Below are 24,547 nucleotides of genomic sequence, written 5' to 3' on the forward strand. Positions count from 1 at the left end.
TTGTGCTAGCCAGACAGCGACGGGTAGGATGGGGGGACACAAGGGGGAGGACTCACTCTGCATCAATAGGGCCATGGGCCCAGTTGCCTGTAAAGTGAGGACAGGGAGCGGGGAGGGGGGGAGGTTGGAGGGCAGGGGTTGGGGGCACTGAGGGGGGTGAGGGTTTGGTGTGAGGGGATGGTGGGGGTGTATTTCACAAAACTCAATCCATGTGCAAATATTGGCAAATTTTAAGTCCCAATTACAAGTATGTGGGCCGCAAACCTAAAGTATTTAAGGCTTTAGTTTAATTATTGAGGGATCATGGGTTAGTGGATACATGGAGGACATTACATCAGTCAGATCCCAGATATACGTTTTACTCACATCCGCATCAAAAATGTGTAAGATTAGATCATATATTTATGTCCAGGGCACTCATAGCTGGAGCAAAAATGCAGGTCTGGCCTCGAATTACTACAGATCACGGCCCTCTTTTGCTGGACTTGTATACGATTAGGCAGAGGAAGGGTGGAAGGACGTTCACTTTTAACAGGAAACTATTGAAAGATAAGGCATTTAGAGATCACTTAATTAGGTGGGCAAGGGATGTTCTTGATATAAATAGAGGATCTGCCTCGTGTTCTGTTGTATGGGATACTCTTAAAGCCAGAATACAGGGTGAGGCACCTAATTTTGGATTAGCTAAATCTAAACAAGGGCAAATAGCAATTCACCAGCTGTTGGAGGAGCTTCGGGAAGTGGAATTGGAATTGATTAAGATCCTAAGACAGGGGTTAGACGCTAAAATTATAAATAGTAAGTTAGCATTTGTTAAAGCTAAAATAAATGCGATTTGGTGCAAGGAAATTGCCCATCAATATAATACATATAAACAAAATAGATATGAATATGGCGAGTCGACTGGGCGGTATCTTGCACAGAGACTTAGAGTGAGACAATCTTCTCAAAGAATCTTGGCTATGATTGATGCAGTGGGTAATACGGTTGAAACAGAAGAGGGTATCATGGGTTTTTTTAATGAGTTTTATCATGAGCTATATAAGCAACATGATCTTGAGGATTAGATATTGAACACTTTGTTAAAAATTAGTATTGAATCGGATAAGTGCTGAGGAGCAAGCAGCATTAGATGAATTAATAACTATTGAGGAAATGGAGTCTGCATTAGGACAGCTAGCACATGGAAAAGCTGCTGGTCCAGATAAATTACTGTTAGAAATGTATCAGTTGCTCTTTCCAGTCTAGAAAAAGGATATGCTGGGTGTTTTTCAAGAAGCTCAGTTGGGGAACGCACCTCCATCCTGGGATGAGGCTAATATTGTTGTGTTAAAAAAAAGGAAAAGCCCCCTAACATACCAGGGTCATACAGACCGATATCTTTATTAAATGCCGATGGGAAAATTTACGCCAAGATTTTAGCTGATTTGTTAATGCAGGTTATATTACGCCCCTGGCTTCAATGTCCCAACATGGATTTATTCCAGGTAGAAGTACCATTAATCACATTCACAGAGTTATCACTCTCTTAGATTTTGCTAATGTGCATTATAAAAAGTTGGGCTTAATATTTCTCAACGCCGAGAAGGCGTTCAATCGCGTATCTTGGGCTTTTATGTGGGGTATTATGCGCGGGATAGGATTTGGGACAGAATTTATTAAGTCGAGACAAAGTATGTATAAGTCACCGAGAGCTAGACTCTGTGTCATGGGGAGGGAACCCCAGCTAGTTTGTATCAATAGGGTAAGAAGGCAGGGATATCCTTGCTCCCCACTACTCTTTGCATTGTATATTGCCCCATTTGTGCAGATGCTAGAACAAAGTAGTATGATAAAGTCAATGGAATGTGGGCTATACCAGATACGTGTTGTAGCGTACGCGGATGATATTGTTGTTGCCTCTGCGGATCCGGCACAGGCTATAAGGGAGAAAGAAAAGTTGGCTGAAGAATTTGGGGCGGTGTCGGGATACAAACTAAACGCTGCCAAAACTCAGATAGTATGCACCTATCAGGCCTGTCCGGAGGAGTGTCGGGTGACGGATGAAGCTCGATATCTTGGCATGAAAATCAGAATGTCCCTACAAGAACTAATTGAGGTTAATTGGGGTAGTATCACCCTAGCGGTTAAGCAGCAGTTAGACTGTCTGGAGTGTTTGCATTTGACTTTAGTTGGGAGACTAAATGTTTTCAAAATGATTGTCCTTCCTAAAGTACTCTACTATTTTAGAGCAGTGCCATTAGAGTTAACAAATAAACTGCTACAAGGGATTCAATCAATATGTGATAGATTTATCTGGGGGCAACGCAAAGCCAGGAGAGCTTTTAAATATATGATGCTACCGCTAGACATTGGTCTGTTCCGAATTTTTGTTTTTATTACTATGTTTGTTTATTGCAAAATATACATATTTTGTTGACAGGGGAAGACGCGATAGAGGCAGAAGTTCCTTCAATATATCAACTATTGCTAGGGGAAGAAGCTAGAAATGTGTTAATTAAATTTTCCGAGCCAAGTTACTATTAAAAAACTAGGTTTAAGGTTATGATTACAGCCTATAAGGCTTGGAAAAGGGTATGTAAGTGGTTGAATATTCCACAATTGAATTACGATACTCTACTCGATTCAACGGTCAGGTTTCCGAAAATATTCTGGGACTTTAAGATGCTGTGTTGGAAGATGCAGGGGATTAGATATCTGGGTGATTTATACAAGGGAGGGGTGCTATGCTCATAAGAGGGATTAGTCGAAAGTTATCAACTTCAACATCGTGAATTTTTTTTTTAAGCATCTGCAATTGCGTGATTATCTTGTTAGACATCACCTGTTTGAGGGAATCACAACGCTTCCAATGGTAGAGGCTATTAGAAGGAAGGCCAAGATAGGGGTACTATATTCTATGTTAATTGAATCCCTAAAGGACGATCTGGCTGCTCATGACCTTAAATGGGCTGCACGGTTAGGGGTTGATGTAGAGGTGATGCAGACTTCTATAGATATAGCAGGAAAAATATTGTTATCATCGAATTTACAAACACAGCACTTCAAGACCATCTTTGATCTCTATCATTCACCTGAACGTATGATGAAGTGGGGAGGAAATAATGATGGCAAATGCTTCAGGTGCCATAGCAATGGAGCAGATAGCGTGCATGTTTTCTTTGAATGCACAGCACTGTCACAATTAAAGCAACAAATAGAACTGTTTCTGCAAGATGTTATAGGTACCTCTATATCCATAACAAAGGAAATGATGCTATTAGGGATATGGGTCAATATTTCAAATGAGCAGCCAGTGTATACATTTAGATATTTATCATTTATTGCTGTAGCTGTGGCGCGTCTGTGTATTGCCTCATGTTGGCTTCAAAGGGAGGCTCCCACATTTGAGATGTGGAGGGCAACATTTTTTCATGTTTTTAATATGGAGTATAGTTTATATGCTTTAAAATCAGCCAAACGGCAAAAACGTGGGATTCAGATATGGGAGTCTATGATACAGCATATGAAATAATTACCTGATCTAAGTAGTTTATTGATAATATGATTACAATCTGTTTGGCTGCTGTTGTTTTTACTGATTCACCCTATGTTTGTCTATGGTACTGTATTAACTACTCTGTTAGTATTGACCATAACTGTTTTTGATATACATTTGTGACATGGATTGAACTAATAAAAAAACTGAAAAATTTAAAAACTGGAAAATAGGGCAGATACATGGGTCAGAACCAGGGTGAAGCAGAAAACCCAGAACCATGTGGGTGACCAAAAGAAGCAAGATTCTAAAACTTCAGCTACGGTTGGGGACAAGGGGAAAGATGACAAGTCTTCATCGGGGCCCCAAAAACATGCATCTTGGGGGGGAGTCACAATCCAACAAAGGGAAAGGCAAAAAGAAACCTTGGTTTTACTTATGTAAAGAAAAGACCCATTGGACAAAAGATGCCAATTGTCCAAAGGCCAAGGATTCAACTCCAACCACCACTGCCCCTAAGGCAACTGCTCCCCCTAGTACAGTTTCAAGTGGTGATACAGGGAACAAGAGAATAGTATGGTTAACCTTGGGCACTGAGATGGGTTCTGGCCTAGTCAGAACTCCAGCTTAGACTGTTCTTGTCTATGATGGTGGCATGGATATTGCCACATTATTTGTCAGTCCCAGTAACCTGGGCAAATACAGACAACAGCCTTTGATTAATGGTAAGAAGGCCATGGCATACAGGGACACAGGTGCAACTATGGTGATAAAAGATCTTGTGCACCCTGACCAGATCATACCTGGTGAGATGTACCAAGTGACCAATGTTAACAATGTCAGGACTGATCATTCCTTGGCAGTTGTTAATTTCAGCTGGGGAGGGGTAACTGGCCCAAAGAAAGTTGTGGTTAGCTCAGACCTTCCAGTAGAATGCTTGTTGAGCAATGATTTGGAAACTTCAGCCTGGGCAGTAGTGGAATGTAGGACCCATACAGCAATGCTGGGCATCTCTGCAGATGTGTTTGCTGTGACCATTCACAGGCCAATCTGAGACAAGTGGAGTGGACCCCATAATTTTCTTGAGCAGAAGGGAGAGGTCACCTACTTGGTGCACCTTGGAACCCCCAGGAGCCCAGGGTGCTCCATGTGAACAGTCTCAATCCATATGTGGACGGGGCAAACATGGGCTTGCTCATGGCTACTGCTGAGGGACAGGAGGAAGAGAGTGACCCACTCCCTGATCCCCCTCACAGAACCCTGATGATGGATCAGTAGATGGTGCATCCTTGGCAGGCAGCCCCACTGAGCAACAGCAGATTGATTGCAGGAAGGTCCTCAATCAATACAGAGACATGGTTTCTTTGACTCCTAGTCAGACCACCTGATGTACCCATGAAGTGGACACAGGTGAAAACCTACCGGTTAAAAATAAGATTAGAGGCAGCCTGGCCATGTCAGAGATTGCATCAGGACTGAGGTCCACAAGATGCTGGAATTTGGAGTGATAGAACCCTCAGCTAGCCCTTGGGCTAGTCCAGTGGTCCTGGTACCCAAACCACATACCCAAGGTGGTAAGAGAGAAAGGAGGTTTTGTGTGGACTACAGGGGGCTCAATGCAGTCATTAGGACTGATGCTCACCCTATTCCTAGGGCAAATAAACTCATTTACACTTTGGCCTCGGCCAAGTTCTTGAGCACATTTGATCTCTCTGCTGGATATTGGCAAATTAGACTACCTGAGGATGCCAAACCCAAAACAGCATTCTCAACGCCTAGTGGGCATTATCAATTTATTGTGATGCCCTTTGGTTTGAAGAATGCACCTGCCACATTCCAAAGGCTGGTGAATAAAGTCCTTACAGGCCTGGAAACCTATAGTGCAGCATATCTTGATGATATAGCTGTCTTTGGCTGTACCTTGGGGGATCACCTGGTCCACCTGAAGAATGTTTTAGAGGGTCTACAGAAAGCAGGTCTCACTATCAAGACCACTAAGTGCCAGATAGGGCAGAGTAAGGTTGTGTACCTGGGCCACCTTGTGAGTGGAGGCCAGGTTCAACCATTGCAGAGCAAAATTCAGACCATCATGGACTGGGTTTCTCCCACTTCCCAGACTCAGGTCAGAGCTTTCCTGGGCCTGACTGGGTACTACAGAAGATATGTAAAAGGATATGGGTCCATAGTGACTCCCTTGAATGATCTTACATCAAAGAGAATGCCCAAGAAAGTTCACTGGACAGTTAGCTGTCAGAAGGTATTTGATGATCAGAAGCAGGCAATATGCACTGCTCCCATTCTGCAAAGTCCTGACTATTCCAAACAATTCATTATCCAAACAGATGCATCTGAGTTGAGGGTAGGGGCTGTGTTGTCACAACTTAATGCAGAGGGTCCGTATCAACCAGTAGCTTTTATAAGCAGAAGGTTGACCCCCAGAGAGAAACATTTGTTGCCATTGAGAGGGAAGCCTTTGCAGGGGTTTGGGCTCTGAAGAAGCTGAGGCCATACTTGTTTGGCACTCACTTCATTGTTCAGACAGACCTTAAGCCCCTCTTATGGCTTAAACAGACGAAGGGTGAAAACCCCAAACTTTTGAGGTGGTAAATTTCCCTACAGGGCATGGACTATACAGTGGAACTTAGACCTGGGAGTAACCATGCCAATGCAGATGGACTCCACAGATATTTCTACTTAGAAAATGAAGACTCAACTGGGCAAGGTTAGTCTCATCTCCTTACGTTTGGGGGGAAGGGTTGTTTAGGAAAGTAGGATCTGCTTCTTATGGTTACCCCCATTTTTTGCTTGATGTTACACTATTTTTGACTGGTCTGACTGGGATCCTGCTAATCAGGACTCCAGTCTATCTGCTTTCTCCCTAAAATGTTATACATGTATAAAGGTACACTCCAGATTGGATACTGGCGTACCCATATATATCCCTAGTATATGGTACACATGTACCCAGGGCATAGGTACCCCAGAGACCTCCTATGGGCTGAAGCATGTATTATGCCACCCAGGAGAGGCCATGAAAAATGGAACGACAGGTCTACCATTACAGCCTGTGTAAGCTGGTGCTTGCACCCCTTACGTTAGGTATAGGTTTACTATATTATATAGGTCACTACACTTAAAACTTATGCCACCCCTATAGCAGGCCTTAACAATCCTGAAGGCAGGGTGCTGGGTTTCATGTGAGAGGGTGCCCCTGCATGAGCAGAGCCCCTCTGCAGCCTTCAGAGACCATTCTCCCGGGTTGTCTGTGACACAGCCAGAAATATAGGTAGAGGTGCATTATAACCTCGCAGTGAATGCTATCTCGAAAGCGGCTGAAACAAAACATGTCCTGTTTAGTATCAAACACCTTGGAATCATACCTCCACACCAGTAACTGGTGTGGGAGGTAAGATTCCACCCTTCTGAAGTGAGATTTGCGGGATCACTGGTCTTTCTGGTACCAGCCTTCTCGACCCGGGCAGCCCAAAATGGTTGCTGCCGACCAGAGACACATTTCTGCCCTCCTGCTGCTGAGCCAAGCTTGAGCAGGGGAAGTCAGGACAATAGGCATCCTGTCACAGGGAGGTGTGACCACCTCCCAGACAGGATTTAGTGTATTGGGGCTGGGTGGGTGCACTTCCAAAGTGCCTGAAAGTCTGCATGAAGGGCACATTTGGTGTCCCTGTGCATAGTCCAGCTAAAACCAGTTCTGGGAGCTGTTGGCTCCTGCTCTGGTTCCAAACTGGACAAAGTACATGGGCGTATCCTCCCCACTGTCCTGACCCCACCCCGGGAGGCTCCCCTGAATCTGTCCAACCCTCTCCCGTGGGTACAAAAGAGCTTACCTGGTTGTAGGGCCCTAAAGTTTACGTGGACAAGATTCTGAACAAGAAACCACTGAACTTCAACCGTCTAGACACTCTGGACTTCGACTGGGCCCGACTTCATCTCCCTCTCCGTCCAAAGGATTGTCTGTGCCCTTGCACCGAACAGGCTCCGTGCAGGACCTGTGGAGCATCAAGGACATCCAAAGTATCTCCCTTGGGATAAAGGAGTCACTCCCCTGCATTCGCAGGCACCGTAACACAACTGACCGGTCTGCTGATCCTGAGCTCCTGCAGACTCCGAAGGCACCAGCAACACAGGAGGTGGGTTCCTACATTCCTTGAGTGCGAGCTGCCCACTCACCTAGTTTGAGGCCAGTATACCTCGTGGGGACCGCATAACCCGAACCCCTCTGCACTGCATACATTTGCAAGTGCATATGCTTTTTGGTGTTCTCCAACTACATGCATTGGGCTATCGATAGCCCCAACCTCTGCGCACCTTTCATACTAAGGACGCCAGCCTTCTCACAATCTGTGCCCTGCAAGCTGATACTTTGTGAAACTGCTAGAGGTCCCCTTGCGATTCCTGTGCCTTTGGCCTGACGGTCCATTTGAGGGACAACACTAATTTTCTTGGGCTCCGCTGGTTGCTCCAGGCCTGCCCTGACTACCCTTGCTGTGGTGAGTCTTCAGGTCCTTGCTGGGCCAGACCGTGACCTTCTTCGACCTTCTAATGTATGATAGATTCCAAAATATATAAATATCTCTAAGGAGTAAGGTCGTGTGGCTCTACTTTCAGCTCTACTAGTGTACTAGTGTCTTGTACGTTCCCCCACAAGAGAGGTCCCTCATCTTAATGAACAATATCTTGAGTAGTTGTTTGGGTTGCTTTGTGTGCAGGGTGGGGGATCTGTGGGTTATTCAATAGAGGAAGCTGTAGCTAGTACAGGGTCCGCACGCCCAGCTCAAACACCAGTCACCTCTATGCAAAGCGTGTGCAGTTTACAGTGTCCATTTCACAAGTCATTCTACTCGAGGGAGGCGGGGGTGAATGGCAGGTGGGGGAGGGGCATCAACAATGTATTCCGGGAAAGTGGATTCACTTTTTCCCTCTCAACTAACAGATGTGTGGCTTGCTGGGTAGTATGGAACCCAAAATATGATAATGTGAAATGGCCATGAAGAAATATATCTCTAAAAAAGGGACTTTCAAGCCCACCCGGCTTGTAGGGCAGAGTCAGTATTTTTCACCTGACCCCCAGCAGCTTGTCTGCCCATGCAAGTTTAATCATCAGCGTCTTGAGCTGCCTAAATAAAGTCCTGGATGCGGTGAAAGGCGCATTTGCAAAGATCCCCAGAAGAACTACCATGTTCATGATGGTAATCGGCCTGCCAGGGACCTGGGAAGCTTCTCTCAGCAATTAATTTGGTCAGTCAATCTGCCAAGTACTGGTCCATAGTTGTTTCAAAATAACTTTTATTTTGAGCTATTCCACAGAATGATCAGACCAGTGAAATTGGAAATCTAGAACACTTTGTTTCTTATTGCTTGTCATAGGGAAGATCATAGATTTGTCCCAAATAATTTTGAGGCCCAAGATCGCACCAGGTCTGATAATTTTATGCAATAATGAAGAGAGATTCATTTTTGTTTTTCTAACGTATGGCAGTACATCTTATGCTTAAAGTGCAACTGTTATTGTCCCTCCATGGAATTTTCCACCTCTTTATAAATGCTGTTCTCTAACTATGCATGCAAGAGGCTCCATCGCGAGGGCTTACAGCAGAGAGCACAGGGGACATCCTTGTCTCCTGCCTCAAGTTATACAAAGTTCTTGAGAAAAAGAATAATTAATATTGACATTTAGATGATGGGCAGTACATAAAAGGTAGATCCATTTTAATATATGAGCCCCCACCCCCACCATTTCCAGCACCTTCCTCAGGAATCAATACTCCATGGAGTTGATCTCAGCAACAAATGCGCACAAATTGTAGATCATGGCACTTGCGGGCATAGAATCTGCTTGCCTGTACAGCACGAGTCCCGGAATGTATTTTAGCTACTGGTTTGCTACTATCTTAGCTTAGATGTTTGTGTCAATATTCTATAACGTAATGGGTCTATATGAACTGCCTTTTGTATCCTGCTTTCCTAGTTTCAGTATCACCACTATAATTGCTTCTGCAGACATGATTACTATTTAGGGAGCTAATATGTCAATATATTATTGATGGAAGGCAGCTGGCAGACCAGCTGCCTTCTTGTGCGTGTGCCTATAATTGCATGGTTAATATCGTCACCCATCAGTCGACCACTTAAACTTTCTCTATTGTTGTTTTTCAGCCCTACCATAATCACTTGGGGCCTGATTATGATCTTGGCATATGGGTTACTTCACGGATATCCTGTATGCCGAAATATAAATCCCATAGGATATAATGAGATTTATATTTCGGTGTCCGGGATATCCATCACCATTGTGATGGAGTAACCCATCCGCCAAGATCATAATCAGGCCCTTGGACTAAATATTTACTCACCTTCGCTTCATTGTTAGATATCTGGGATGTATACAGCCCCTCATAATACTCTCTGAATCTGGTTAAAATATCAGGGGTATCTGTCAAGACTGTTGTCTCGATTCCCACAACATCCTGTAATGCCCAGGACTGCCTTACAGTTCCACTAGAGTTCTCACTGGTTGTTCCCCTTCACCATCCTATTCATCATACTTCCTAGCTATGACTTTCTTCCACAGAAATATTTTACTTCACGCTCTGTCACTGTGCAGAATTTTTCCAGGTTAGTCTTAATAGTACTAAGAATCTTCGCACTAAGCGAAGCGATGTTGGAGTTTTCTAGTTCATGGACCTCCCTCTCCAGTGTATTGAGCCTATTGTGAATTGATTTAAGAACCCCTGAATGTTTATAAGCATATGCCTCTTGTACAGTGTTCCCTCAACAGAGCCTGTGCTGAATCTAAAGAATAGTCTAATTGATCAGGGCATTTCTGATTTAAATGCTGTGTTTAAGAGGGCTTCTTAGGTAGAATATCACCTTCAGGCTGAGCCTTTTCATAGTGCTTAAAACAATCCACCAGTGGGCCCAAGCCTGAAGCTGTATCCAAAGAAGTTTGCTCAAACTTCAGGAGGTCTTGAATGTCCAAACATTTTCTAAGTCCCAACTTTTCAAAGTGTCTGAAGAAGCTCCTCTTGCTCACTTCTAAGTCGCAGAACCTCAGGGACAGCACTTTGGGGCCAGAACTTACTCATGCGTATGCCCCATGCAGGACTCAGTTCAGGTACATTTGATGCTTCTCGGCTTGGCACCTCAGGAAAAAGGCATCTTACAGCTTGTTTGTTTGGTCCCTGTTGCAATACAAGAGGTCATCCATCTGAGTGTGCCTTAGTCCTGGGTACAAGTGGGAGATGTTCCTGTCCTTCAGGTCTCCACACAGGTCTGAAACTCCAAGTCCAGAACTCTTCACAGTTTTAGACAGTGTTCTGAGGAGCTGTGCGTGAGATGACCCTTTTGTAGGATGTATTACCCAGTGGGTGGGATGACTTCTAAACACTCCCTAACTAAAGAGAAAAAGGTTCCCGGGTGCAACCATTCCCACTTTTTCAGAACATCATATTTGCCTTAGTGCAAACTTTCTCACAGTGCACTATTCTAAGCAAAATCCAAGATGTCACAGACATTCTGCCTTTGGAGGTGACTGAGGTGCCACCCATGGGTGTATTCACGGAAATGGACAGTCTATTTCTCCTCAGCAACACAAAACTTGTTCTAGGACCTGCTCCTCTTCCACTGGGTTTCTGGCAAGCTGGCTACAGTGGGCCCAGGAAATACAAGTCTTCTGTTGCAAAACTCTCCCTTTACACCTAGCTATGAGTAGTCAAGTCTCGCACTGGGCCCTGTCAAGTTAATGACGTTTCTGAACCCTCCCCAGCTGCTCTTCCTAAGCTGATATGAGTCACATACCTCAGGTCCAGGTCTTACTGCCATAAGGGCCTAAGCCATTGTATCTATTCTAGGAGCATTTTTCACATCTAATTAGGGGAAACACTGACAGGGACATCTACTAGCAGCCTAATACTATTCAGCTAGCTAGAGGCTCAGGCAGGTAAAGTCTAACATTTTAAAAGTCCCCTTTCCTAAATATTTATTACAATTTTCACCACTGAATTGTGTTTTTAATAAACATTCAAAATAGTGTTTGAATTATTCCAGTAGCTTGACCCAAACCATGGATAACAAGGTTATGACTTTATTCTGAACTTTAATTTTTATCTAGCACATCTACAGACTTCTTTTGGGGGCTGGGTACTGTAGGTAAATGTCAAAAACATATTAAATATTAGGAACCTTACCTTGTGGACTGCAATGCTGACTTAGGAGTGACGTTTATACTATTAAAAAGCAGCGTTCTTTCCTGTTGAAAAGGGTTATTTTGACAGTTTTGTATGCAGGTTTAAAGTCTGCAAGAATCAAGCTAGTCAAGTAGGCTTGAAGCCATGTTTCCTTTGTAAGCCTAGCAGATGGTACATATGCTACAGTCCACAGGTGACATTTGCATTGTATATACCTTTGGTATTCAGGGCTGGATGCTTAGCTGTAATACAAATCCAGGTATTTTGCTGCCCAAGGCAGGGGTGACTAATTCTGGAAGCCAGGATGTAACCACTCACTGAAATATGTAGCAGGTAAGTGCCCACAAGAATCTGCTACCTTCTCAAGAGGAAAATAAAAAAATGCTTATAAACATCCTTGCCGCGGAAGCCTTTAAAGGGTTGGAGAAAACTAGGAGTCACGAATTCAAATGATGAAGAGTCCAGATCAACAAGTGGAGGGAGAGAAGAAACAAGTGAAGGAGCAGAGCTTTGTTTCGATGCATCCTCCACCCAGACTGATGCCTTTAAATTGTAAAAGAACAAGAAAAGGAAATTACTTCAAAGTCCATATGACAGGAAACATAATGGATTGGGAAATCAGGAAAAACCAGGGGAAGAACAGCCATGATGGAATAGGAAAAGAAAAGATAACAAAACCCAGAAGTGGACCTGCTGGGTGGTTGCCATTAAAGGTAACTGCAAACCCTCAGGCAGGTGATTGTCAACGCATACACATACTGTTCTATTTACATTCTGTGGCATAGGCGTACCCGCCGTCGCCACTACATTTCCCACAGTCCTTTGGGGCAACTTGCTGGTGTGACGAGCGGTGTGCGACCTACTTTTCCTTAATTTAAACGGCTTCCTTAAACTAACGGGCTGACGAGCCTTGAGTCTGCACCTGCGCGCCAGGAGAGGTACTTGACCTGCTTTTAATTACATTTGGCAGTCCACGCGGCACCCCTTTACATTGACCTGCTCCCTGCTGACGAGAGGCAACTACCTCGAAACACGTGTCCAGGGATGGCTAACGCATACACATACTGTTCTATTTACATTCTGTGGCATAGGCGTACCCGCCGTCGCCACTACATTTCCCACAGTCCTTTGGGGCAACTTGCTGGTGTGACGAGCGGTGTGCGACCTACTTTTCCTTAATTTAAACGGCTTCCTTAAGCTAACGGGCTGACGAGCCCTGAGTCTGCACCTGCGCGCCAGGAGAGGTACTTGACCTGCTTTTAATTACATTTGGCAGTCCACGCGGCACCCCTTTACATTGACCTGCTCCCTGCTGACGAGAGGCAACTACCTCGAAACACGTGTCCAGGGATGGCTAACGCATACACATACTGTTCTATTTACATTCTGTGGCATAGGCGTACCCGCCGTCGCCACTACATTTCCCACAGTCCTTTGGGGCAACTTGCTGGTGTGACGAGCGGTGTGCGACCTACTTTTCCTTAATTTAAACGGCTTCCTTAAGCTAACGGGCTGACGAGCCTTGAGTCTGCACCTGCGCGCCAGGAGAGGTACTTGACCTGCTTTTAATTACATTTGGCAGTCCACGCGGCACCCCTTTACATTGACCTGCTCCCTGCTGACGAGAGGCAACTACCTCGAAACACGTGTCCAGGGATGGCTAACGCATACACATACTGTTCTATTTACATTCTGTGGCATAGGCGTACCCGCCGTCGCCACTACATTTCCCACAGTCCTTTGGGGCAACTTGCTGGTGTGACGAGCGGTGTGCGACCTACTTTTCCTTAATTTAAACGGCTTCCTTAAGCTAACGGGCTGACGAGCCTTGAGTCTGCACCTGCGCGCCAGGAGAGGTACTTGACCTGCTTTTAATTACATTTGGCAGTCCACGCGGCACCCCTTTACATTGACCTGCTCCCTGCTGACGAGAGGCAACTACCTCGAAACACGTGTCCAGGGATGGCTAACGCATACACATACTGTTCTATTTACATTCTGTGGCATAGGCGTACCCGCCGTCGCCACTACATTTCCCACAGTCCTTTGGGGCAACTTGCTGGTGTGACGAGCGGTGTGCGACCTACTTTTCCTTAATTTAAACGGCTTCCTTAAGCTAACGGGCTGACGAGCCTTGAGTCTGCACCTGCGCGCCAGGAGAGGTACTTGACCTGCTTTTAATTACATTTGGCAGTCCACGCGGCACCCCTTTACATTGACCTGCTCCCTGCTGACGAGAGGCAACTACCTCGAAACACATGTCCAGGGATGGCTAACGCATACACATACTGTTCTATTTACATTCTGTGGCATAGGCGTACCCGCCGTCGCCACTACATTTCCCACAGTCCTTTGGGGCAACTTGCTGGTGTGACGAGCGGTGTGCGACCTACTTTTCCTTAATTTAAACGGCTTCCTTAAGCTAACGGGCTGACGAGCCTTGAGTCTGCACCTGCGCGCCAGGAGAGGTACTTGACCTGCTTTTAATTACATTTGGCAGTCCACGCGGCACCCCTTTACATTGACCTGCTCCCTGCTGACGAGAGGCAACTACCTCGAAACACGTGTCCAGGGATGGCTAACGCATACACATACTGTTCTATTTACATTCTGTGGCATAGGCGTACCCGCCGTCGCCACTACATTTCCCACAGTTCTTTGGGGCAACTTGCTGGTGTGACGAGCGGTGTGCGACCTACTTTTCCTTAATTTAAACGGCTTCCTTAAGCTAACGGGCTGACGAGCCTTGAGTCTGCACCTGCGCGCCAGGAGAGGTACTTGACCTGCTTTTAATTACATTTGGCAGTCCACGCGGCACCCCTTTACATTGACCTGCTCCCTGCTGACGAGAGGCAACTACCTCGAAACACGTGTCCAGGGATGGCTAACGCATACACATACTGTTCTATTTACATTCTGTGGCATAGGCGTACCCGCCGTCGCCACTACATTTCCCACAGTCCTTTGGGGCAACTTGCTGGTGTGACGAGCGGTGTGCGACCTACTTTTCCTTAATTTAAACGGCTTCCTTAAGCTAACGGGCTGACGAGCCTTGAGTCTGCACCTGCGCGCCAGGAGAGGTACTTGACCTGCTTTTAATTACATTTGGCAGTCCACGCGGCACCCCTTTACATTGACCTGCTCCCTGCTGACGAGAGGCAACTACCTCGAAACACGTGTCCAGGGATGGCTAACGCATACACATACTGTTCTATTTACATTCTGTGGCATAGGCGTTCCCGCCGTCGCCACTACATTTCCCACAGTCCTTTGGGGCAACTTGCTGGTGTGACGAGCGGTGTGCGACCTACTTTTCCTTAATTTAAACGGCTTCCTTAAGCTAACGGGCTGACGAGCCTTGAGTCTGCACCTGCGCGCCAGGAGAGGTACTTGACCTGCTTTTAATTACATTTGGCAGTCCACGCGGCACCCCTTTACATTGACCTGCTCCCTGCTGACGAGAGGCAACTACCTCGAAACACGTGTCCAGGGATGGCTAACGCATACACATACTGTTCTATTTACATTCTGTGGCATAGGCGTACCCGCCGTCGCCACTACATTTCCCACAGTCCTTTGGGGCAACTTGCTGGTGTGACGAGCGGTGTGCGACCTACTTTTCCTTGATTGTCATTTTGGAGTTGAAGTGAGAAGGGGCAGCAACCAGGAGCACAGAAGGGAACATGCCCGGGTGAGATACCCTCCAAGACCGCAGCTCCGGGCTTCATGCGACACCTTCTGAGCTGGGAACCACAGGCCCCTGTAAAGTACCATGGCTGAGAAGCCGCAGGTGTAACAATTGGTCTGTTCCCTGCAGCATAATCTATGGCATTACTGGGAAGTTAATTATGCAATTAGGAGTTAACTAAACTTACCATGGGGCATATTATCATGAAACGGCATTAAAATTATCGCCGCTTTACCAGCAGAAAACTGCCGCTAATGCGGCGATAATGGGCTTGATAATATGCCCTTGAGAATTACCATAGAAGCCCATGTTCTGGTGTCAACATGGGCTTCTATTGGAATTCTCTGCGGCATATTATCAAGCCCATTATTGCCGCTTTAGCTGCTGTTTTCTGCCACTAAAGCGACGATAATGTTAACGCCCTGCTTGATAATATGCCCCCATGTTTTAGTGGTCGGAGCACTAACACCACAGCACTTACACTAAGGACTGGACAGCAATGCCCCAGTGGACAGATTTTAAAAAAGACCTGTGGCATCAGTCGACATAAATGGGGGGAACCGTGTGAAGAAGCACCTTTTCATATGGCCTTAGAGTCTTATGTGGCCCCTTCTGTTATAAAGATTGCAGCAATACTACATGTGCGCTGATGTGGTAATTCCTCATTTCTAGGGAGCGTGGCCCCATGCAAATGAGGAAAGACGTTTCCTCTGCACCCACACTGTATTACAGATGTGGACGTAGAGGCAAAAGAGCTCTCAGGGAGCACACAGACTATGCTCCACATACAGGTGGTGCACAATCAGTGCGCCCTTTGCAATCCTTTAGTGGAGGTTTCATGGAGCCCCCCCAGATAACCCCCTCCATGTGAGTGCGGTCTCTCACTGTACTCGCCTGGAGGGGTATCTCACTTGCCTTTTGATACGCAGGCTGCTTGCCACCTGCAGAATGGAAAACTGACCAGAGGGTTCTCACCAGCAAATGTCCATCTTTCACTAATAAGCTGCACCTACAGCAGGCATGAGTTTGCAGCTATGTTGAGGGCAGGGCATTCATTGTTAAAGGGTGAACTGACGTGGTCTGCACCAGGCGCACCAGTAGAGGGCACCCTATCAGTTATATGGACTTTGGTGTCACTATGCCTTAAATATGATATGAAAAGTTGACCATGTTTTTTCCCAAAGCTTAGTAGGGCCGATCACTAGGAGAAATACGTGCGGCTTTTGAGCTAGTGCATCCATTACACGTTCAAAATAATTATATAGAGGGTCGTAAACAATACCTTGGGTTTGCTCAGGGCAAAATCGTCCAGCACATTACTACCAACAGTTTTATCACACTTTGAATTTAATGTATGCTCATGTATTTGCTTCCTGCTCTCAGAAATATTTGATTTACTATACACCGAGATTCTCACACCACTTATTATTCCCCACAACGAATTAAATTCATATATTAAATTAGTTTTTAACTTTGATTTCACGTCCCTGATTGAATAGGAACGTTAATCCATACTTTAAGATTGAGTCTCACGACTCTTGATTTTACCGTAATTTATGTAATTGAATAAATTAGCCCAGTTATTTTCAGCCTTTTTCCAGAGGATAGAACAGACTCCGGTGCGCTCTGCCTCGCACGCAGGCTCTACATGAGGATGCATCTCTCTTGCAGGCCCCAGTGTTGTGGTAACATTCCTGCAGTGTCTTTTGAGGGTGGGTGACAGGCCTAACAGGGCTAAAAAAAGCACCCCGGCTATAATTAAATACTGAAGAGAGTTGTCTTCTGCTGCTTGAAAATATATGCTTTATTATTTATATGCGCCGACATATCTAGTGCGGAAGAATGAGGCGAACTGTCTGAAGGCGCGCGCTAGGATATGTGCATTTTTATGCGCGATTAAGGCTCTGGCTTTGGCGTATCCCGCTGTCCTGGGTAGGGTCTGATCAAACGATCTGAAGGGCAAGATTGGCATCTTCGGAGAGAGGGTCTCCTCACCACATCACACATTCTCTCAGTGGGCGTTTGCTCTACGAATGTTCCCTGTCGATTTCCTCTGTTGTTTGCATTCAACCTGCTGATAAAAACACGTTAGATTCAGACCTGTGGGGCTCAAAATGAAACACAAATCCTCAGGAAAAATGACCAGCGTGGACTGGATGTCAAATCACAACAATATTGACTAAAAATATAGACATACAGAAAATCGTCAAAATAAACATACTTCCACGAGCCTATATTTAATTTTCGAGCTTCATGTCTGCTTATATGGACATACTGTGAGGATCGATGTCCTTTTGAAGCTGGATATTTATTTCATAGGTGAGATTTTAAAGTGAATATTTTGGTTCCACAGCGTTAGAGACATATACAGACCATGAAAGGAGACAATGGAAAGCAATATAGAAAGAAAAAGAAAGCGAGAGAGAGACATGGAGACAGAGAAAAATAAACATATATATGGCGAAATGACAGGTGCACATACTATACAGGGGTGGCTCCTCCTCAGGAGCGCAGGGTCTTAGCCCCGCCTGCTGCGAGCGCAGCAGACAAACACAAATAAATAAAATGGCATTTCAATACCATTTTATTTATTTGCCACCGCACCGGCTCGATCGAGGGTGGGGACAGGGCTGAATCCTGCAAATGCAGGATGTTAGCACTGGTTTACAGGGCGCATGTCGGATTGGCCTGTTGTCTTGCGACGGAACCCCAGCCTCAAAATGAACGTTGGGTGAGTCTGCTGCCACTAATCCTGGAGCTGATTGCACAGCATGAAAGCAGCTCCAGGATTGGTCGGAGTTCCGGTCCACAAGCAGGAAGGAAGTCCTTCTTTTTCCTGCTTGTGGACGGTCTGCAGCGGCCGTGCTCCAGCTGCACGTTTATGGTGAGTAGCGCCTTCTCACCTCATCGTTTTTAGGTCTCGCGAGCCAAAGGCTCGAAGAGACATTTGATATCTGGGCTTTTCAAAGTGCTGCCGTGGCCTAAAGCTACAGTGCACGTGAACGTGCACGCGCGCAGCGCCATGTGTCTTTTCTCCGTAGCGATCGTAATCACGATCACTTTCACTTTCGCGGCCGCGTTTCCAAAGCTTGTTTTTGTCTGCAGTTAGCCATTTCGGATGAATTTTAGCAAACAAATCGCTTTGATTAAAGGAGTCTAGCATTAGCAGTAGCCTAAAAGCTGACATCCATTATGTTTTGAGGTTAGTTGCAACCTCTTTTTTACACCGTAGAAAGTATACACAGTGGCATTATAGTTCAATTTGTCACTAGAAGCCAATTCTGCACATCTTGCAGCGAACCACCAGTCCCCTGGTATTGGTGTGGCCAGAACGTCATACTAAGTAGTAGAAAAGAAGATGAACTTGCCAGGGAATCTTCGAACTATAGCCAACAAAAAGAACATGTTTTATCTGATAGCCCGCACCTCCATCAGATAACATACTGTGTTGCGTTCCTCCTATGTACCGGTCCTGTCACCTGATACTGAGTGGCAGAGCCATTAATTATGCAATTACGAGATAAAAAGTGCAAGCCAAAGAGTGTGTAACAGGTCCCAGGCCAAGTGTCGGTTCTTTTTCTCCCTAGTATCCATCGTGCTTACGTCATTGCTGATTCCCGCTCATGTTCACATAATAAAGGACACTCTGGGTACCAGCTTATGCAGCTACAGTTGCATGTCCCACTAGGCTGAAAAGATGTGCACATCAAAAGTTCAAAAACTACTGATTCTGGGAAGCAGTGACCTGTACTAGTTAAGCAGCATCGGAATGTTTTATGGACTCCTCTTATATGGCAGTGCTGTTATCCAGTCCTTCCTTGGGCCTTGCCTGGAAAATATTTGAGGCTCCATTTAGGTCCTCCAATGCTCTAATTGTTTAGCAGAGCCTTTTTTGAATCTCCCTAATACTTACCGCCTGTTCTCAGGGAATGGTTCGGTTCGATCTTCTTCCATTTTCCAAGGGCAGGTAAATAAAAGTTTGCAGAAATGTTTTCCGTCTCCTGAAATCATAAATTGACGGTGCACTCTTCCATCCTAAGACACTTGGCTTTCTTTCTCGTATGAATGCCTACTGTTCCAAGACTCAAATTATGGAACCAGTGTTAGTCTCTGCTAACCAGTATTAGAATTTCTCTCCTGCCAGATATCATTGGTGTTTATCATTGAAGTGAAAACTTCCAGATTGTTTGGGCTACTAAACCCTGCGTTGCCCACTTGTGCAGTGCTCGAAATGCAGCCAACACCTTAGAGATTTGGTTTGACACTTCTTCCAAACTGGGACAAGCTTCAGGTTTTTTCAAATATTGTGCAGCGAAAACATATCAGTTAAAAGATTTATAAAGTGCACACCTGCCAACAGGTGTCTCTTCTCTCCTGAGCCAGCGCTTTAGCGCTGCTCTGGCGAGAGTTTTAGTAAGCGGGTTTTGGAAGTGCTAACTAGTGGCTTTTTTTCAGGCCTCCAGCTACAGTGCATGTGCGCCGGGCTCGCACACCATTTGTCAGCCTGCGTGATCACTTTTGCGGCCGCTTTGATGTTCTCAGTGAGCCACGCTGCCACTGAGAACATCAAAGCGGCCGCGTAAGTGCACACCATTTGCCAGCCTGCGTGCCTCTCTCCGCCTTAGTGGGCGCGACGTGCCCTACCCCCCTCCCTTATCCCACTTCCTGCTTGTTTAAACTTTCAGTGCGAGGCGCGCGCCTGTTAAGATATGGGGCCGCAACACTTGTGTATTGCTGGGTCTGTCTGACCACATTTCAACTTGCACTAATGCAGCGCTGCCCTTCACGTGCTCTCTGCCGCCTAAGTTATATCTAAACCAAAACATGTATTGCAACCTGGAATTCAAGATTCCACCTATAAATGCAAGGGAAAACCAATTTAGTTCTAGTCGTCATCCAGGTTGATTTGTAAAGTTTTACGTGCGCTCCTTTCAAGCAGAGCATGGTGTAACACTACTTCCGATATGACTGCTGAATGGCATTTGTTTAAAAAAAAAAAAGCAACGTTGCTTTTGCATTATCCTGCCTGACTGGCAGGGAGTCAAATAAAAAATATCAAAACCAGTACACTCTCGTCAAACGTGTTCTTAAATTCACGGAGTTTCACTTGTAAATATTTTTACCAGAAATGGGCCCTGCGTGAAAAATTATCGTAACCCTGTAGATAAACCGCTTGCAAATAGATTCCTGTAGATATTTTTTTTTAGGTTAATCCCTTGAGCCTTTGAAATCGAGCTTCTTTCTTACTTACTTGTTTTTTTTTCATTATTACCAACATCCGGGAGACTGGATGTATTAGCACGGCACTTGCGGTATGCAAAACTTAGCATTTATTTATGCAAGACACAATTACCTATTGTTTTTAAAAAAAAAAAAAATCATCAAAGTACCTTTTGAATTTCTCGATGATGCTTATAATATCTCTTTAGTCCATGAACTACGACTGCGGAACCTAGGGTGCCAGGGTGACTTAAGCCGGGTGGGTCATTTTATGCGCAGTGCCCTACATTTTCATCTGAAGCCTTCATTTTTAGGTCTGGGAAAACAACAGCTTTAGGGGTCTTAGCAGTCTTATATAATACAAGCATAGGCATAGCCAATAGGTCTCACTTTTGGGACCTTATATATTTAGTTATGCAGCACAATATCCTTGGCGTAACAACATTAACTGTTGTATGGTTAAACACTTATAAGGCCCCAAAGGCGAGACCTATTGGCTATGCCAATGCTTGTTTACAGAAGCTAGCCGCTGCCTCTTATTTCATATATCCTCATGCGGGTGACATGCCTCATAAGAAGCAGCCCTTCAAGTGGGACATGCGTCGAAATAGCAAGTTTGGACGTATTTAACACATCTGATAATTATTGGATGCTTTAAATACCTCAGCTGTCTTTAGATTTCGGCAGGTAAACATGCTGATAGTTAACAGGGGATATTGATGGTATTTACCATACCAAGAGGATTTTGATTGTGTTAAACAGCAAAATCTGCATGATATTTCCCACAAACTCGTGATAGGTGTTATCTATAGCACACAATAAATAACGCACCCCATGGTATTGTTATTTATCCTGTGCAAAAAATAGCGCCAAAAACTTGGAATTAGGGCCTGTGAAAAATATTTGGCTAAAAAAAGAAAAACCTCCTGATTGCCTGAAAGTTTAAAAAAAAAATGCGAGTATGTTAGGCATCTTCTTTCCTCCACAATTGATAACAAACAGAATATACCACAAGAAAAAGAGCAAAACAAGGAAAATTGTCTGTTTTTCCCCAAAAAACTACACCATTCAAACAATGTGGCGATAGTGTAGCATGTTCATTTTTGGGCAACAAAAACACCCTTTCTTTTAAATTAAATCAAGCTTTTCACAAACATCAGAAGCAAATGAAAACACTGATAGACAGCCGGGCACCCAGCAGTGCATGGTGTAAACGAAGCAAACCAACTGCTCATCTACATTTACCACAACACTGACCTGAAGGAAATGGCTGTCAAAGGGTATCAGCTTCAGTCACACTGGCCTGTCCATGACCAGGGTAGTGGTAAACAGGCACATAGGGAGTTGTCAAGTTCTATCCGTCATCCATGAAGAAATGTGTAAATCTGAACTTAATATGTGATCAAGAGCGCTGAGACCGCTGTTTTGATGATGTCTCACCTCTATCAGACACCCTCTGCAGCAATTCCTGTTTGCCCACCTACTCACTATTGAACAATTGATCAATAAACAAACGCTCAATCAAGTGAGTACATGTAGCTCCAACAAGCAATTTGGAAATATGCTCTCCCATTCATCCTTGATAAAGTAAGAAAGAATAGATTGGCTGATTAGATTAAGACATTTTTATTGTTCACGATGCCCTAATTGTATTTTGGCATGGGTGATAACAGTTACCTTAAATGAGTACTTTTTCAGAGCCTTTTTTAAAGATGGACCATTCTCCACAAACATCAGAATTTTTTTTTCGCAAAATATAATGTGACATATATTTACCCATATGTTAGGCATTCTAAAAATACCCTGGTTTCACATGTTCTTTTTTGTGAAAAATGGGAAAAATTGCTATGTAAAAAAGTATATGTTTTTTTAAACGACATCAACCAAATGTTTGCTGTATCAAGATCACCATCTTTTCAGCTTTCAGAAACAAGCAGAGGTGTAAAAACACACTTTTGTTCCTACAGTTTTTATGTTTTTTCTAAAAGATAATTCATTTTTCCAATTTTTTGTAGCATCTACCTACTTGAAGTTTGTGGTGGAAACACATGTGTAACCCAAATGTGAAGCCTGACACCTATACATTGCTGAAAAGTTAACAAAATTCCAACTTCATGAAGGGGTCATTTGTGTAGATCACTCATAATTTTCTAGAAACTAATAGTTAAAATTAAAAAATACTGAACATAAGCGGTAAACAAATAGAACTAGATGGCAAACTTTCGTATGTTACGTTTTGCTCTGATGATTTATAAAAGTAATATACTTGTATGTCTGTCATACCATTCTAGTTGAACGGTGTTTATTGGTAGTCAAAAAGAAACGCAATGCTCGAAGCCAGTAGCTGAACTGCAGTTTATAATGATGTTTCATTGTGTACCAGCCATGCAGCAATTCAAATGGTAAAATCTTATGAATGAAAAATGTGTATGAAGAAAGCCTATCCATTTTAAAACGGTGCCAGATATAACAAGCTTAGGTATAATGGTTAACTCCACAACTCTAAATGTGGGGTTCCCCACACTATAATGTGAGTTATGAAGCTGTTCTTTCTGAACCACTGGCTTACATTTAGAAGCCAAAAATGTTGTGAAATTCAATTGAAAATAACAAATGTTCATTATTCTGTATTTCCATACTTCTCCCAATATGAATGGTACCCCTCTTGTGTGGCTGGGCCTATCTTTCTAAAAGAAAAAACCCAAAATATAACATGGATATATTAAAGTCTTGGATGGTCAAATTGATCTATTTTTACAATGTAGAGATCCTACTAAACCTAGGAATTTCTGAAAACTAGACACCCAGGATAGTTAATGGTGGTGTCTTGCTGGATCCCACTAGATTTTCTTACAGAGGAAGCACTGCACACTTCAACATTTTTCTAATATATCCTTGAAGAGAACTTCTGGAATCTACGTGAATTTAGAAGTTCCTATCATCCAGCATTCCCATACTACACACAACACAAAAACTGCAACCTATGGAAAACTACCAAACCTAGACATTTTTTTTTAAATCTAGGAACCCTAGAGAGTCCAGGCTAGTGTGTCATGTGTGGATCCCATGATATTGTCTTAGCCTAAATGACCCACACACTTCAAACTTTGGCAACATCATTCATTTTCCTCTGATTTCTGTGAGGAAAAAGTTCCAGAATAAATAGGGATCCACAACATTCCTTGCTAAAAAGCATACTTGTGTTGCTAGGCCTAGAACCTGCAATATGATAAGGCTCAAAATACAACAAAGAGATGTCAAATTTTCACCATGTAAATTACCCCATTCTGGTGATGTGGGTAGTTACAATTTTGTGATGCAGGTTTGGCCACCACCTCAGAAAAACTAGAAACCCAGGAGACTCCCGAATAATGTGATGTGTGCTAATCCCATTACATTTTCTTACCCAGAATCCCTGCAAACCTCACATTTTTTGTCTAAAATAAATATTTTTCCTCACATAGCTGTGAGGGAAAGTTTTGCAATCTGTGGGGTAACTGTAACATTTGGACCTGGGATCAACTGCAACCTCGGTATATCTACGAAACCTAGACATTTATGAAAACTAGACACCTAGGATAGCCCAGTGTGGTGTGGCTTGCATGCATACCATTACCCGGGAGACCTGCATACCTCAAACTTTGGCTAATATCAAGCATTTCCCTCTAATTTCGGTGAGAGAAAGTTCCGGAATCTATGGGGATCCCTAAAATTCCTACCACCCAGTGTTCCCACACCTTTCCTAATATAAACTTTACCAGAATTGTGTGGCTGGGACTTACACCCACATCATGATAGATTCCAAAATGCAATGTGGAGACATAAACTTTTCGTCATGAAAATGAACCCGTTATGGTGCTGTGGGAAGCTGTGCTATTTGGGCCTGGCTGCCACCAATATTGCCCAGAATATTTTGCTCCTGGTGGAGTGACCAAAGTACAGTGGGCAGCTCGCACT

The sequence above is a fragment of the Triturus cristatus genome, chromosome 6 (genome assembly GCF_964204655.1).
Source record: "Triturus cristatus chromosome 6, aTriCri1.1, whole genome shotgun sequence".
NCBI classification, from domain to species: Eukaryota; Metazoa; Chordata; class Amphibia; order Caudata; family Salamandridae; genus Triturus; species Triturus cristatus.